The sequence below is a fragment of the Pseudophryne corroboree genome, chromosome 3, assembly GCF_028390025.1.
Source record: "Pseudophryne corroboree isolate aPseCor3 chromosome 3, aPseCor3.hap2, whole genome shotgun sequence".
In the NCBI taxonomy this organism is placed as follows: Eukaryota; Metazoa; Chordata; class Amphibia; order Anura; family Myobatrachidae; genus Pseudophryne; species Pseudophryne corroboree.
In genome coordinates this window covers 740,869,986-740,885,950 of record NC_086446.1, presented here as the reverse complement: position 1 = coordinate 740,885,950, position 15,965 = coordinate 740,869,986, and positions in this window count along the sequence as shown.

The window sequence follows — 15,965 nt, the reverse complement described above, 5'->3', positions numbered from 1 at the left end:
CCCCAGTGTCAGAAACACATTGCCCCACAGTGCCAGATATACATTGCCCCACAGTGTCAGATACACAAATGCCCCCACAGTGCCAGATATACCTTGCCCCATGGTGGCAGATACACATTGCCCCACAGTGCCAGATACACATTGCCCCACATACACTGCCCCAGGCCGCTGACACTGTGACTGTTAAAATAGTATGTACTACACTTCAGGCAGTCAGGCTTCCCTCCGAGAGATGAGCTTGCGGCGCCCCTGAGTGACCCCTGCAAGTTGCTGCTGCGCTGCTCAAGGAGAGAGTAAGACTGAGAGAAGCACCCAGCCAGCCCCCAGTGTCTTCTGCGCACCCACCGCGCCAGCTGCGGGAGCATGATTACATCACGACCACGCTCCCAGCAGGCTGGGAAGGGGAGGCCCCGAAAAAGAAGCTCGGTGGCGTCGGTGCACAGCGGCAGCAGTAATGAGAACAGAGGCTTTGATCACACTGAGCGGTGGCCAGGCGGCGGCGGGTACGGCGTACCCATGGCAAAATTCTTAATGGCACGCCATACCCGCGCGTACCTGCCCACTTGCTCCGCTGACTTTCCAGAACTGATATACAAAATAATTACTGGTTTCAATTTAGAAAACCAGTGCCACTCCAGCAGTTGTGGAACTACAAATACCAGCATGCCCTGGAAGTGCATTCTTGACCCTATTTGGCTTTCAATGCGATTGGTTGTCCCAGACTGAACAGCAAAGCCACAGATGCCAAAGACAAACTGTTACCCATCTGTTTGGGAGCGCAGGATGAATTGGGTCTTATAATACCTTAAGGATATTTAAATACTGTGGGAAGAGGACCTTGGACTGCACACCCTAATTACAAACATAATAAGATGTGCTATCATGCTGAGACTTGCAGTTCCACACAGAAAGAAAAAATAATAATGCAGATGCACACTCTATAGTACCAAGCACTGCTAATCAGAATAATTATAATGAACTCTGCAATTTAACATAGATCAAAATCGATGTGCTTGGCATACTTTTTGGCCCAAAAATATTATTTGATTGGTTGGTGGGCCCATATGTTTTTGGCAGATAGCAGAGTTCTTTATACTTATTCTGTGCATCTGCATTATTATTTTTTTCTTTCTGTATTTATTTTAAATACTGTTCAATCATCTCTCCTGAATTCAGGGACACTTCGAATGTAACCGTATGAATGGTGATGGACAAGAGGACAACACAGCTTTGATGCAAGAGTAACAGGTGACCACACATTGGAGATAAGTTTGCTCACTTCAAATGTCACAGTCCATTATATTGTATGAAACTTATTTGATACACAAAATAATGAGGATTCTATAGGGATCAAGTACTTAATATGTGTCAATAGCGACCGATGACTGCACGTCACATTTTATTTTTAGAAGCTGTTTAACCAGCATTGTGTGAGTTGTGTGATGTAACAACGCTGCCAGCATAAAACCACATTAGTGTTATCCGCTGGGTGCCAAACACCTGTTTGGAAGACAGAAGAATGGAACCCTGGCTGTTTGTTCCACAAACACTGTGCCTGTTACCTACTCTTACCTCTGCTAAGCTCTCCAAATTGTAATTGTTTCCAGTCTTACTGCCTCTACAGAATGATCACTGAAGCCAAGTTGCTCAGGACAAGAGGAGAGCATATTGCTGGAATCTGCCCTAGGGGCTTCTGTTCTGCCCTGTCTGTTAGCGCCAGGGATCCGTCCAGTGGTGAGCATGCCAAAAAGCTGAGCACCGCATTCCTCTGTCACTCAATCATCACCAATTCTGCTGCACTTCCAAACAGAGTGATACACACGGTAACACAGCACTTCACTGCAAACAAGAGTCATGCGACCGGTAACAAAATTACAAGCGTTTGTTTATTCTCCTGACTTGGGATGGTCTTTTAATGCTGAAAGTGACGGCCTGGCTTTTATGGAGGTTCCAAACCCTTTCCAGCAAATGAGAGGAACACTTGGAGGTGTAACCCCCATTCTGTCAGCAGAGACTTATCTGCACATTTTCCCACCACCAGCTTCTATTGACACAATGTTACTGGGAGTGGGCAAGGGAGGCAGAAGTCAGGGTTGCATTGGGCATGAAAGGAGCATCTTGTAACCATTGGTATTGTTCTCCAAAACTGATGCCTTTTCCTTGCAGATTTTACACATTGCGGTGTACACACAATCCATGTGGGTGATCTCATGAGAAAGCAGGTGGCCGTAGGTGTGGATGATTGGGGATCAGGGCGAATTATTAAATCACGCCATGTTTCATTTACTAGCAGTATAATTTATATTATCATTAAAGTTATTTATTTATAGGGCGCCAATAGGGTTCCGTGCGCCATACAATAGGAAAAACAAGCAAAAAGATATATAAGGAAAAAACTAATACATTACCATAGATACAGTGTGCACAGTAAGAAAACATCGACCGATATGTGTACAAGCGCTACTTTACGACCGCATCTGAATCAGGCTCCATATTAGGGATTTAGGATATGGATTTCCCATGCAGTCGCTTCTATTTGTTGCACTGAACTTTCATAGCAAGCAAGGATGTAGTTACCATAGGTGCAAGTAGTGCGCTGCTATGGGGCCTAGAGCTGAGAGGGGCTACCTTCCCTGTCACAGTTACATGTGTTATATACAGGGTGTAGCTACCATAGGTACAGGCAGTGCAGCTGCTATAGAGCCCAGAGCTGAGAGGGGCCATCTTCCCTGTCACAGTTACATGTGTTATATACAAGGGTGTAGCTACCATAGGTGCAGGGAGTGCAGCTGCTATGGGGCCCAGAGCTGAGAGGGGCCATCTTCCCTGTCACAGTTACATGTGTTATATACAGGGTGTAGCTACCATAGGTGCAGGGAGTGCAGCTGCAATGGAGCCCAGAGCTGAGAGGGGCCCTCCTTCCCTGTCACAGTTACATGTGTTATATACAAGGGTGAAGCTACCATAGGTGCAGGGAGTGCAGCTGCTATGGGGCCCAGAGCTGAGAGGGGCCATCTTCCCTGTCACAGTTACATGTGTTATATACAGGGTGTAGCTACCATAGGCGCAGGGAGTGCAGCTGCAATGGAGCCCAGAGTGAGTACTATACCCCATAGCTTACAGCATATTGCACCGGTTCACTCTAGGCATGGTCGATCTGTGACCAGGCTGGTGCAAATATTCATGATAATGATGATGTTGATGACGATGAAGATAATAATTAGCACAGACCTTTGCAGGGATAGAAAAAGTTATAATAATTAAGAAGAAACCTCGGCTTTTGACTCCACTCCCTAAATAGCAGCAACATAGGTGTAAACAGCATGAAGTACCCCCAAAAATGTTCTATGAAAACTAGGAAAGCAGAGTGACAAGAGTACCCTTGTTACAATGTCCACCAATCGTCGCCTGTCTATCAAGAAGCTGAGATGCCAAAGTTCTTCCTGCACCACAGTGGGTGTGGAGTAATAATGCAAAAAACATTTCTTTTATACATTTTGCTTGTGCACTACTGGTCCCAAAAAAGCCCTCATATGCCTTCATTCTGATTGGTTAGAATGTGAGAAAGACAATTGATGCATTTTATGTGTAGCAGTGTAGGTCAGTAGTCCTCAAACATCCCTGACAGGTCATGTTTTCAGGATTTCTATTTCTGGAACAGGTGAGACAAGAATAACCTGTGCAGTCCAGTTCCCCCCTCTTTCCTCTATATGTGTGTATATATTGTACACTTGAAGGTGAGGCTCCGTCATGCTGGTATTGGCACCCCTCCCTTTTACCTTCATGTGTTTTAATTTGCAGAGGTTCCTGCATTTCAGATCACACATTAATAAGGGCTCTATTGGAAGGTAAGACCTAGATACATTTATATAATGTGATAGTATGAGAGATCTTAGGGACCCATGTAATGAAGTCACCTGGCCGCGGTACATGGACCCACATATTTGCGCAAATGTGTGCTAAGAACTTCACTTATACTCTATGCTAATTGTGAGGGTTTATTGAAATTATTTATAGAATCAGTGTTCTTAGTGCTAGTAGTGTGCATCAGTATTTCTCTTCTTCCAGCATGATTAAAGAAATGCAGAAAACATGACCTGGTGGGGGTACTTGGGGGTTGGAGTTAACAACCACTAGTGTGGGTCATTGCGGGCAGAGCCGGCCCTAACCAATATGATGCCCTAGGCAAGATTTTGGCTGGTGCCCCCTAGCACTGCCGCTGGTTCCGCCTCTGACCTTGCACCTCTTTCCCAGCACCATCACCCCTCATCCATAGCAGTCCTTATTTTGGTGTTTGTACCCCCTATATTTTAAATAGGAACAGTTTGTACATTTGGCGCACAGCCCAAAAAGGGGTGTGTTTTTGCTGGCAAGGGGCATGGCCACACAATAGTAGTGAATTGCTCCTTATTCACATTACACCACACCCTATTGCTCTTTATTCACATTAGATGACACAGTAGTGCCCTTTCTATACGCAACGCCACATAGTAGAGCACCTTATACACATAATGCCACAGTTATGCCCCTTACACCTATGAGACACATTATTAATGTCCTTATAAACATAATGCGCCTTACACATTATGACAACCTTTATTAATGCCCTTTTACACATAATGTCCCGTATGCTGCACATTATTAATGCCCTTATACACATAATTACACACATAGTGCCCCCTACACATTTGCTGCACATTATTAATGCTCCTATACACATAATGACACACATACAGTAGTACCCTGTTACACATATGCCGCACATTATTAATGCCCTTATACACATTTTGACACACATAGTGCCCCTTACACATATGTTGCACATTATTAATGCATTTTTACATGACACACATAATGCTCCTTACACATATTCCGAACACTACTGCACAACCAACCCACTCACATGCACACAGCACTCACACTGCCACTAACACTGTGACCTCTGCCTCTGCTTGGATACAGATGTGTCCTCATAAATCTTGCCTCAATGCTAACGTCGGGAACATTTTTTTTAAAATGAAAATGCATCTTAATTGCATTGGTATGTGGCTAGGATGCACAAGCAGCTTCTGCTGATTAAAATGATATGCAGCATGCCTATATACTGTGTGAGACTGTGGCTGTATCTGCATATGAAATGCTACACACAGAATATAGGCATGCCGCATATCATTTTAATCAGCAGAAGCTGCTGATGCCCCTAGGTATATCAAATGCCCTAGGCAATTGCCTAGTTTGCCTATGCCTATGGCCGGCTCTGATTGCGGGTATTGATGGGACTTCAAATGGGTTATCCACATTAATAACCAATACAGAGCAGCTTTCTCATCCTCTGGCCAATCAAAGCAAAGCCACTGTGGTGCTGCTTTTGTGAGGGTATGCAAGAGGATTCTTGTATGGTTTTAATGTTTTCCAAAGGAATTTAAAAGCTTCCAAAAAGAAAAGTATACCCCCATCCCCAAAGGATTTTGATGAGAACAAGGGTGTGTGCCAGTGCTGATGTTTTTCTTTTTAATACACAGACTTTATTTTTAATACAGGACTTTTTAAGCATACCAGGGTTTGTTGGGACCAGTATTGCGTCAGCAAAAACATACTTATTAATATTTTTCTATTTTATTACCCCACACCCATGGTGTGGTTAGAACCCAGGTATTTTTGCACCGAACTGTTTTTTTTTCTAGAAGCACATTTTCTTAAAAGGACCATTTCCTCTAGGGAATTCAGCCTCGTGCTAAACAGGCTAAGGCTGGTAGACATTGTTGGAAATGATGCGTTTGCAGGTGTTGATGTTGCAGAGTTTTAGGCGCACACCAGCGAATGACTCACACTATGAACAGCCCAGTTATTTAACCAGTGGTATGAGTTTATTGAAAGATAGCAGATACAACTGTACTCACTGTTGCACACTGGTTCTCATGGAGCAGCGACGGTGTGTGTATGCTGCAAACGGGTAGCGGTGCAGGGATTCTGGCATAGCTTTATATTGAGGTATTATCCAGGTCTCTCATAGGAGCTAAGCAGGAAACTGCTATATCCCACCACTACACAGTGAAAATACAAGGTGACCCCTGCACATGATCAGTAGTGACCATCTTGGGATAGGGCACGAAGCCTCCCTGGAGGAAAGGAAAACTAGAATCTGTGCAGTAGCGCCCTCCTCTTCCACAGATATGACAGGTGGACTCCACTATGACACCAGCCCGGCCTATCAGCCCAGCAGCCTTTTCTGCTTTTTTTCCATTACCAGCCTGGACTGTAAGCGCTGGCGCTGACAGCTTTTTTTTGGTTGCAAAGGGCGGCCTTGCCAGATATGTTTAAGTGAATTTAAAAAAAAAGTATAAAATCTCTTCTAAAACCACATTTTCATGACTAAGACGAGGATGATGATGCCTTTCATATCAACAGCGTAATGATGGTACGCCTAATAGCACATACTAATAATAATAATAATAATAATAATATTATTTATGGGGTATTTTTCTCCCGGGTTCTGGATGATAGGTCGACAGTCAATAGGTGAACCCTATATGGTCGACCTGCATTACAGGTACAAAAGATTGACATGATCAAAAGGTCACCATGTAAAAGGTCGACAGGTTCAAATGGTTGACATAACAATGTTCAACAGCACACATATGGTTGACACATTTTTTTTTCAACTTTTTCATAATTTACCGTCCAAGTGGACTACAATTGGGAATAGTAACCTTGCCCAGAAGCATGGTGAGTGAAGTGGTACACTAATTGGGGTCACGCAGTTTATCATAAAAAATGACACCCAAAAAAATTTGTGTTGACCATTTTTGTGTCGACCATTTCCACACTGATTTTTTGATGCGTTGACCCTTTGTGCCTGTCAACCTTTTCAAGTGTCTACATTTTACATGTCGGCATATTGGCCCTGTCGTCCTATTGCATGTCGGCCATATTGGGTCCTATTGACTGTTGACCTAATTCTGGTCGACCCAATGATCCACACCCTTTCCCATTTTGCTTTACAAAGTGCTTTATAAAGCTCTACACACAAACACATTAACGATTACATGATGATTCATTCAAATCTTAAGATGCGGTAGCCTGCTGTAGCCTAAGGGCTACTCATCGCCAGTGCTGCAAGTATGGCGGTACGGGGCGGTACGGCGTACCTGTAAGAAAATCCCAGCAGTTACGCTGTACCGCCGGGTCGCCACCTTGCAGACATCGGGTCTTGGAGAGAGGAGAGCGCAGCATGCGCCTCTCCTCTCCTGCCCGTGAATCCCCCCTGAGTCCGTCAATGGCAGCAGCGTGTGCTGAGCCGGTTCGTGAGCCAATCAGAGCCCGCGGACCGGCAGCCAATCAGGAGCCGCTGGTGCCGGACCGTGAGCCCTGATTGGCTCGCGGACCGGTGCTAGTTCAGGAGACTGGACTGAGGGAAGGAGAGGGACAGGAGGAGCACCTGCTGCGCTATCCTCTCCCCAGCAGAAGATAGTGCCAGCCCCAGGCAGCAGCAACAACGGTAAGTAAGTTGCACTGTGGGGGCATATCTGGCACTCTTGGGGCATATCTGGCACTCTGAGGGCATATCTGGCACTCTGGGGGCATATGCATCTGGCACTCTTGGGGCATATCTGGCACTCTGAGGGCATATCTGGCACTCTGGGGGCATATGCATCTGGCACTGTGGGGGCATATCTGGCACTGTGGGGGCATATCTGGCACTGAAGGGGCATATATTGCACTGTGGGGGCATATGTGTATCTGACACTCTGGGGCAATGTGTATCTGGCACTGTGTTGGCACATATGGCACTACTCGGGGCATTTGTGTATCTAGCACAGTGGGGCATTTGTGCATCTGGCACTGTGGGGCATTTGTGCATCTGGCACTGTAGGAGCATATCTGGCACTGTGGGGGCATATATGTATCTAGCACTATTGGTGTTATAAGTGTATCTGGCCCCCCCATATGTGTATCTTGCCCCCATTTTCATTGGCCACGCCCCATGTGTCATTTGGCTACACACATTTATATGACATTTTTTTCTACTTGCACCACTGCTCATCGCATTTGTAGCCGGCAGAGCGTTCCACCGGAACCCTTCCCGGAAATGCCCACTGTGCATGTGTGGTCAGTGTGGCCGCTCATGCAGGGCCGGTAACAGAAATATTGGGGCCCGGTACACTGATATCTCTGGGCCCCCTCCCCCCATCAACCATTTGTGCAGATACAGGGAGCCATACAATTTGTGGGTCAATAGCAGAGCCGGCCTTAGCTATAGGCAGGCTAGGCATTTGCCTAGGGCATCCAAGCATGTCTAGGGGCATCCAAGCATGTCCCTGCAGTATCTCATGCTGGGAGGGACAGTCCGCAAACTAACTGTTACTTTCCAAATGTATTCAATCAGTACTTGTATACACTACTGTTTACATTTGTAAAAAAAATGCACACTGTGCCTTAAACTTCCTCTGACATGCTTGAATGCCCCTGACTTGTGAGACCTCAGACAGACAGCAGAAGCCAAGTAAATGCAATTCCTGGACCTGTGACATTTTCACTGACTATATAAGGTTATTACTGGATGGCTTCTATAACACATGTGTATTTTGGAAGACTGCTTCACAGAAACCTGACATCACCTATACTGCTTGTGCACATAGGGGAGGGGGACCCTGTTATCCTGTGTCCCTTATCCCTGTGCAATTCCCAGGTGTCTGCAGGGACATAACATGGGCAATGTTCTCCCCACACTTTATTTCCTAGTCAGTCCATGCCGTAAAATTTCCCTGCCACCCAGCACTGTAACGTGGTCAGTAAGTTGCGTTGTGCTTTTCTATATGAAACATCAGTGCAGCATGACTTTCGGACACATCAGACTGGAGGGCAGAGCATATCACTCCCACAGTATAAAGTAAAGGGCACGCAGTAACAGACACCAGCAAACACACTGAATAGTGAAGAGAATGGACAGTTTCTACATGTTTGATACTGGTCTTTTTGTATAACCAGCAAGTGTGGCAGTATCTGTGGCAGTATACTGTATGTGTATTATGGGCATTACTAATGTGGGGCATATGTGTAAGGTGCATTACTGTGTGGCATTATGTGTATTATGGCATTACTAATGTGGGGCATATGTGTAAGGTTCCTTTACTGTGTGGAATTATATGTATTATGGTCATTACTGTGTGGCATTGTGCAGAGTTGAACTGGCCCACAGGGTAACCCCCCGGTGGGCCCCTCTACCTGAGTGTTGCAGGTACAGATGCAGAACTAGCGGCGGAGCTAGGGGGCACCAGACAAAATTTTGCCTAGGGCATCAAATTGGCTAGGGCCGGCTCTGGTCAATAGCATGATAGAAATAGAATTTTTGAGATGTGATGCATCATATTTTTAATTGAAATATATGCTAGCCTTTTAATGTTCAGAAACAGGACGGGGACCAGTAGAACCTAGTATAAAAAAAAGAAAAACATTATGTAATGTATACGCTGCACTGCTGCTGAACACAGTGGGCCAAGGGCCATAATAGCACTATCTGCCCTTTTATATTACACTAGTTGGAGTACCCAGCATTACCCTGGATTTTAAGAATGTCTGTGTACAAAAATAAATGTAAATATTAAACACACAGTATAAATAACTAGTGATGTGCACCGGACAATTTTCGGGTTTTGTGTTTTGGTTTTGGATTCGGTTCCGAGGCCGTGTTTTGGATTCGGACGCGTTTTGGCAAAACCTCCCTGAAAATTTTATGTCGGATTCGGGTGTGTTTTGGATTCGGGTGATTTTTACAAAAACCCTCAAAAACAGCTTAAATCATAGAATTTGGGGGTCATTTTGATCCCATAGTAATATTAACTTCAATAACCATAATTTTCACTCATTTTCAGTCTATTCTGAACACCTCACACCTCACAATATTATTTTTAGTCCTCTAATTTGCACCGAGGTCGCTGGATGGCTTAGCTAAGCGACACAAGTGGCCGACACAAACACCTGGCCCATCTAGGAGTGGCACTGCAGTGTCAGGCAGGATGGCACGTCAAAAAAATAGTCCCCGAACAGCACATGATGCAAAGAAAAAAAGAGGCGCACCAAGGTCGCTGTGTGACTAAGCTAAGCGACACAAGTGGCCGACACAAACACCTGGCCCATCTAGGAGTGGCACTGCAGTGTCAGGCAGGATGGCACTTCAAAAAAATTGTCCCCAAACAGCACATGATGCAAAGAAAAATGAAAGAAAAAAGAGGTGCAAGATGGAATTGTCCTTGGGCCCTCCCACCCACCCTTATGTTGTATAAACAGGACACGCACACTTTAAAAAACCCAAGCAATCAATCTCTCCTTGCACAAACTGGCTCTACAGAGGCAAGATGTCCACCTCATCATCATCCTCCGATTCCTCACCCCTTTCACTGTGTACATCCCCCTCCTCACAGATTATTAATTCGTCCCCACTGGAATCCACCATCTCAGGTCCCTGTGTACTTTCTGGAGGCAATTGCTGGTGAATGTCTCCACGGAGGAATTGATTATAATTCATTTTGATGAACATCATCTTCTCCACATTTTCTGGAAGTAACCTCGTACGCCGATTGCTGACAAGGTGAGCGGCTGCACTAAACACTCTTTCGGAGTACACACTGGAGGGAGGGCAACTTAGGTAGAATAAAGCCAGTTTGTGCAAGGGTCTCCAAATTGTCTCTTTTTCCTGCCAGTATACGTACGGACTGTCTGATGTGCCTACTTGGATGCGGTCACTCATATAATCCTCCACCATTCTTTTAATGGTGACAGAATCATATGCAGTGACAGTAGACGACATGTCAGTAATCGTTGGCAGGTCCTTCAGTCCGGACCAGATGTCAGCACTCGCTCCAGACTTCCCTGCATCACCCCCAGTTGCGGGAGAATGTGAAGGAGGAGCTGTTGACGGGTCACGTTCCGCTTGACTTGACAATTTTCTCACCAGCAGGTCTTTGAACCTCTGCAGACTTGTGTCTGCCGGAAAGAGAGATACAACGTAGGTTTTAAATCTAGGATCGAGCACGGTGGCCAAAATGTAGTGCTCTGATTTCAACAGATTGACCACCCGTGAATCCTGGTTAAGCGAATTAAGGGCTCCATCCACAAGTCCCACATGCCTAGCGGAATCGCTCTATTTTAGCTCCTCCTTCAATGTCTCCAGCTTCTTCTGCAAAAGCCTGATGAGGGGAATGACCTGACTCAGGCTGGCAGTGTCTGAACTGACTTCACGTGTGGCAAGTTCAAAGGGTTGCAGAACCTTGCACAACGTTGAAATCATTCTCCACTGCGCTTGAGTCAGGTGCATTCCCCCTCCTTTGCCTATATCGTGGGCAGATGTATAGGCTTGAATGGCCTTTTGCTGCTCCTCCATCCTCTGAAGCATATAGAGGGTTGAATTCCACCTCGTTACCACCTCTTGCTTCAGATGATGGCAGGGCAGGTTCAGGACTGTTTGCTGGTGCTCCAGTCTTCGGCACGCGGTGGCTGAATGCCGAAAGTGGCCCGCAATTCTTCAGGCCACCGACAGCATCTCTTGCACGCCCCTGTCGTTTTTTAAATAATTCTGCACCACCAAATTCAAGGTATGTGCAAAACATGGGACGTGCTCGAATTTGCCCAGATGTAATGTACGCACAATATTGGTGGCGTTGTCCGATGTCACAAATCCCCAGGAGAGTCCAATTAGGGTAAGCCATTCTGCGATGATGTTCCTCAGTTTCCGTAAGAGGTTGTCAGCTGTGTGCCTCTTATGGAAAGCGGTGATACAAAGCGTAGCCTGCCTAGGAACGAGTTGGCGTTTGCGAGATGCTGCTACTGGTGCCGCCGCTGCTGTTCTTGCTGCGGGAGGCAATACATCTACCCAGTGGGCTGTCACAGTCATATAGTCCTGAGTCTGCCCTGCTCCACTTGTCCACATGTCCGTGGTTAAGTGGATATTGGGTACAACTGCATATTTTAGGACACTGGTGACTCTTTCTGACGTCTGTGTACATTTTCGGTATCGCCTGCCTAGAGAAATGGAACCTAGATGGTATTTGGTACCGGGGACACAGTACCTCAAACAAGTCTCTAGTTGCCTGTGAATTAACGGTGGATACCGGAACCACATTTCTCACCACCCAGGCTGACAAGACCTGAGTTATCCGCTTTGCAGCAGGATGACTGCTGTGATATTTTATCTTCCTCGCAAAGGACTGTTGGACAGTCAATTGCTTACTGGAAGTAGTACAAGTGGTCTTCCGACTTCCCCTCTGGGATGCCGATCGCCTCCCAGCAGCAACAACAGCAGCGCCAGCAGCAGTAGGCGTTACACTCAAGGATGCATCGGAGGTATCCCAGGCAGGAGAGGACTTGTCAGACTTGCCAGTGACATGGCCTGCAGGACTATTGGCTTTCCTGTGTAAGGTGGAAATTGACACTGAGAGAGTTGGTGGTGTGGTTTGCAGGAGCTTGGTTACAAGAGGAAGGGATTTAGTGGTCAGTGAACTGCTTCCGCTGTCATCCAAAGTTTTTGAACTTGTCACTGACTTCTGATGAATGCGGACCAGGTGACGTATAAGGGAGGATGTTCCTAGGTGGTTAACGTCCTTACCCCTACTTATTACAGCTTGACAAAGGCAACACACTGCTTGACACCTGTTGTCCGCATTTGTGTTGAAATAATTCCACACCGAAGAGGTGATTTTTTTTGTATTTTGACCAGGCATGTCAATGGCCATATTCGTCCCACGGCCAACGGTTGTCTCCCCGGGTGCCTGACTTAAACAAACCACCTCACCATCAGAATACTCCTTGTTAATTTCCTCCCCAGCGCCAGCAACACCCGTATCCTCATCCTGGTGTACTTCAACAGTGACATCTTCAATTTGACTATCAGGAACTGGACTGCGGGTTCTCCTTCCAGCAGTTGCATGGGGCGTGCAAATGGTGGAAGGCGCAAGCTCTTCCCTTCCAGTGTTGGGAAGGTCAGGCATCGCAACCGACACAATTGGACTCTCCTTGGGGATTTGTGATTTAGAAGAACGCACAGTTCTTTGCTGTGCTATTGCCAGCTTAAGTCTTTTCATTTTTCTAGTGAGAGGATGAGTGCTTCCATCCTCATGTGAATCTGAACCACTAGCCATGAACATAGGCCAGGGCCTCAGCCGTTCCTTGCCACTCCGTGTCGTAAATAGCATATTGGCAAGTTTAGGCTTCTTATCAGACGCTTTCAATTTTGATTTTTGGGTCATTTTACTGAACTTTTGTTTTTTGGATTTTACATGCTCTCTACTATGACATTGGGCATCGGCCTTGGCAGACGACGTTGATGGCATTTCATCGTCTCGGCCATGACTAGTGGCAGCAGCTTCAGCACGAGGTGGAAGTGGATCTTGATCTATCCCTATTTTAACCTCCACATTTTTGTTCTCCATTTTTTAATGTGTGGAATTATATGCCAGTAACTATCAATAGCAATGGCCTACTACTATATATACTGCGCACAACTGAAATGCACCACAGGTATGGATGGATAGTATACTTGACGACACAGAGGTAGGTAGAGCAGTGGCCTTCCGTACCGTACTGCTATATATACTGGTGGTCACTGTCAGCAAACTGCAAAACTAAAATGCACCACAGGTATAGAATCTAGATGGATAGTATACTTGACGACACAGAGGTAGGTAGAGCAGTGGCCTTCCGTACCGTACTGCTATATATACTGGTGGTCACTGTCAGCAAACTGCAAAACTAAAATGCACCACAGGTATAGAATCTAGATGGATAGTATACTTGACGACACAGAGGTAGGTAGAGCAGTGGCCTTCCGTACCGTACTGCTATATATACTGGTGGTCACTGTCAGCAAACTGCAAAACTAAAATGCACCACAGGTATAGAATCTAGATGGATAGTATACTTGACGACACAGAGGTAGGTAGAGCAGTGGCCTTCCGTACCGTACAGCTATATATACTGGTGGTCACTGTCAGCAAAACTCTGCACTGTACTCCTCCTATATAATACTGCTGGTCCCCAGTCCCCACAATAAAGCAGTGTGAGCACAGATATATGCAGAACACTGAGCACAGATATGGAGTGTTTTTCAGGCAGACAACATATACTGGTAGTCACTGTCAGCAAAACTCTGCACTGTACTCCTCCTATATAATACTGCTGGTCCCCAGTCCCCACAATAAAGCAGTGTGAGCACAGATATATGCAGCACACTGAGCACAGATATGGAGTGTTTGTCAGGCAGACAACGTATACTGGTGGTCACTGTCAGCAAAACTCTGCACTGTACTCCTCCTATATAATATACTGGTGGTCCTCAGTCCCCACAATAAAGCAGTGTGAGCACAGATATATGCAGCACACTGAGCACAGATATGGAGTGTTTTTCAGGCAGACAACGTATACTGGTGGTCACTGTCAGCAAAACTCTGCACTGTATTCCTCCTATATAATACAGCTGCTCCCCAATCCCCACAATTAAGCAGTGTGAGCACAGATATATGCAGCACACTGAGCACAGATATGGAGTGTTTTTCAGGCAGACAACGTATACTGGGGGTCACTGTCAGCAAAACTCTGCACTGTACTCCTCCTATATAATACAGCTGCTCCCCAGTCCCCACAATTAAGCAGTGTGAGCACAGATATATGCAGCACACTGAGCACAGATATGGAGTGTTTTTCAGGCAGACAACGTATACTGGTGGTCACTGTCAGCAAATCTCTGCACTGTACTCCTCCTATATAATATACTGGTGGTCCTCAGTCCCCACAATAAAGCAGTGTGAGCACAGATATATGCAGCACACTGAGCACAGATATGGAGTGTTTTTCAGGCAGACAACGTATACTGGTGGTCACTGTCAGCAAAACTCTGCACTGTACTCCTCCTATATAATACAGCTGCTCCCCAGTCCCCACAATTAATCAGTGTGAGCACAGATATATGCAGCACACTGAGCACAGACATGGAGTGTTTTTCAGGCAGACAACGTATACTGGTGGTCACTGTCAGCAAAACTCTGCACTGTACTCCTCCTATATAATACTAGTGATGTGCACCGGACATTTTTCGGGTTTTGTGTTTTGGTTTTGGATTCGGTTCCGCGGCCGTGTTTTGGATTCGGACGCGTTTTGGCAAAACCTCACCGAAATTTTTTTGTCGGATTCGGGTGTGTTTTGGATTCGGGTGTTTTTTACAAAAAAACCTAAAAAACAGCTTAAATCATAGAATTTGGGGGTCATTTTGATCCCATAGCTTTATTAACCTAAATAACCATAATTTCCACTCATTTCCAGTCTATTCTGAACACCTCACACCTCACAATATTATTTTTAGTCCTAAAATTTGCACCGAGGTCGCTGGATGGCTAAGCTAAGCGACACAAGTGGCCGACACAAACACCTGGCCCATCTAGGAGTGGCACTGCAGTGTCAGGCAGGATTACACTTCAAAAAAATAGTCCCCAAACAGCACATGATGCAAAGAAAAAAAAAGGCGCACCAAGGTCGCTGTGTGACTAAGCTAAGCGACACAAGTGGCCGACACAAACACCTGGCCCATCTAGGAGTGGCACTGCAGTGTCAGGCAGGATGGCACGTCAAAAAAATAGTCCCCAAACAGCACATGATGCAAAGAAAAAAAGAGGCGCACCAAGGTCGCTGTGTGACTAAGCTAAGCGACACAAGTGGCCGACACAAACACCTGGCCCATCTAGGAGTGGCACTGCAGTGTCAGACAGGATGGCACTTCAAAAAAATTGTCCCCAAACAGCACATGATGCAAAGAAAAAAAGAGGCGCACCAAGGTCGCTGTGTGACTAAGCTAAGCGACACAAGTGGCCGACACAAATACCTGGCCCATCTAGGAGTGGCACTGCAGTGTCAAGCAGGATGGCACTTCAAAAAAATAGTCCCCAAACAGCACATGATGCAAAGAAAAAAAGAGGCGCACC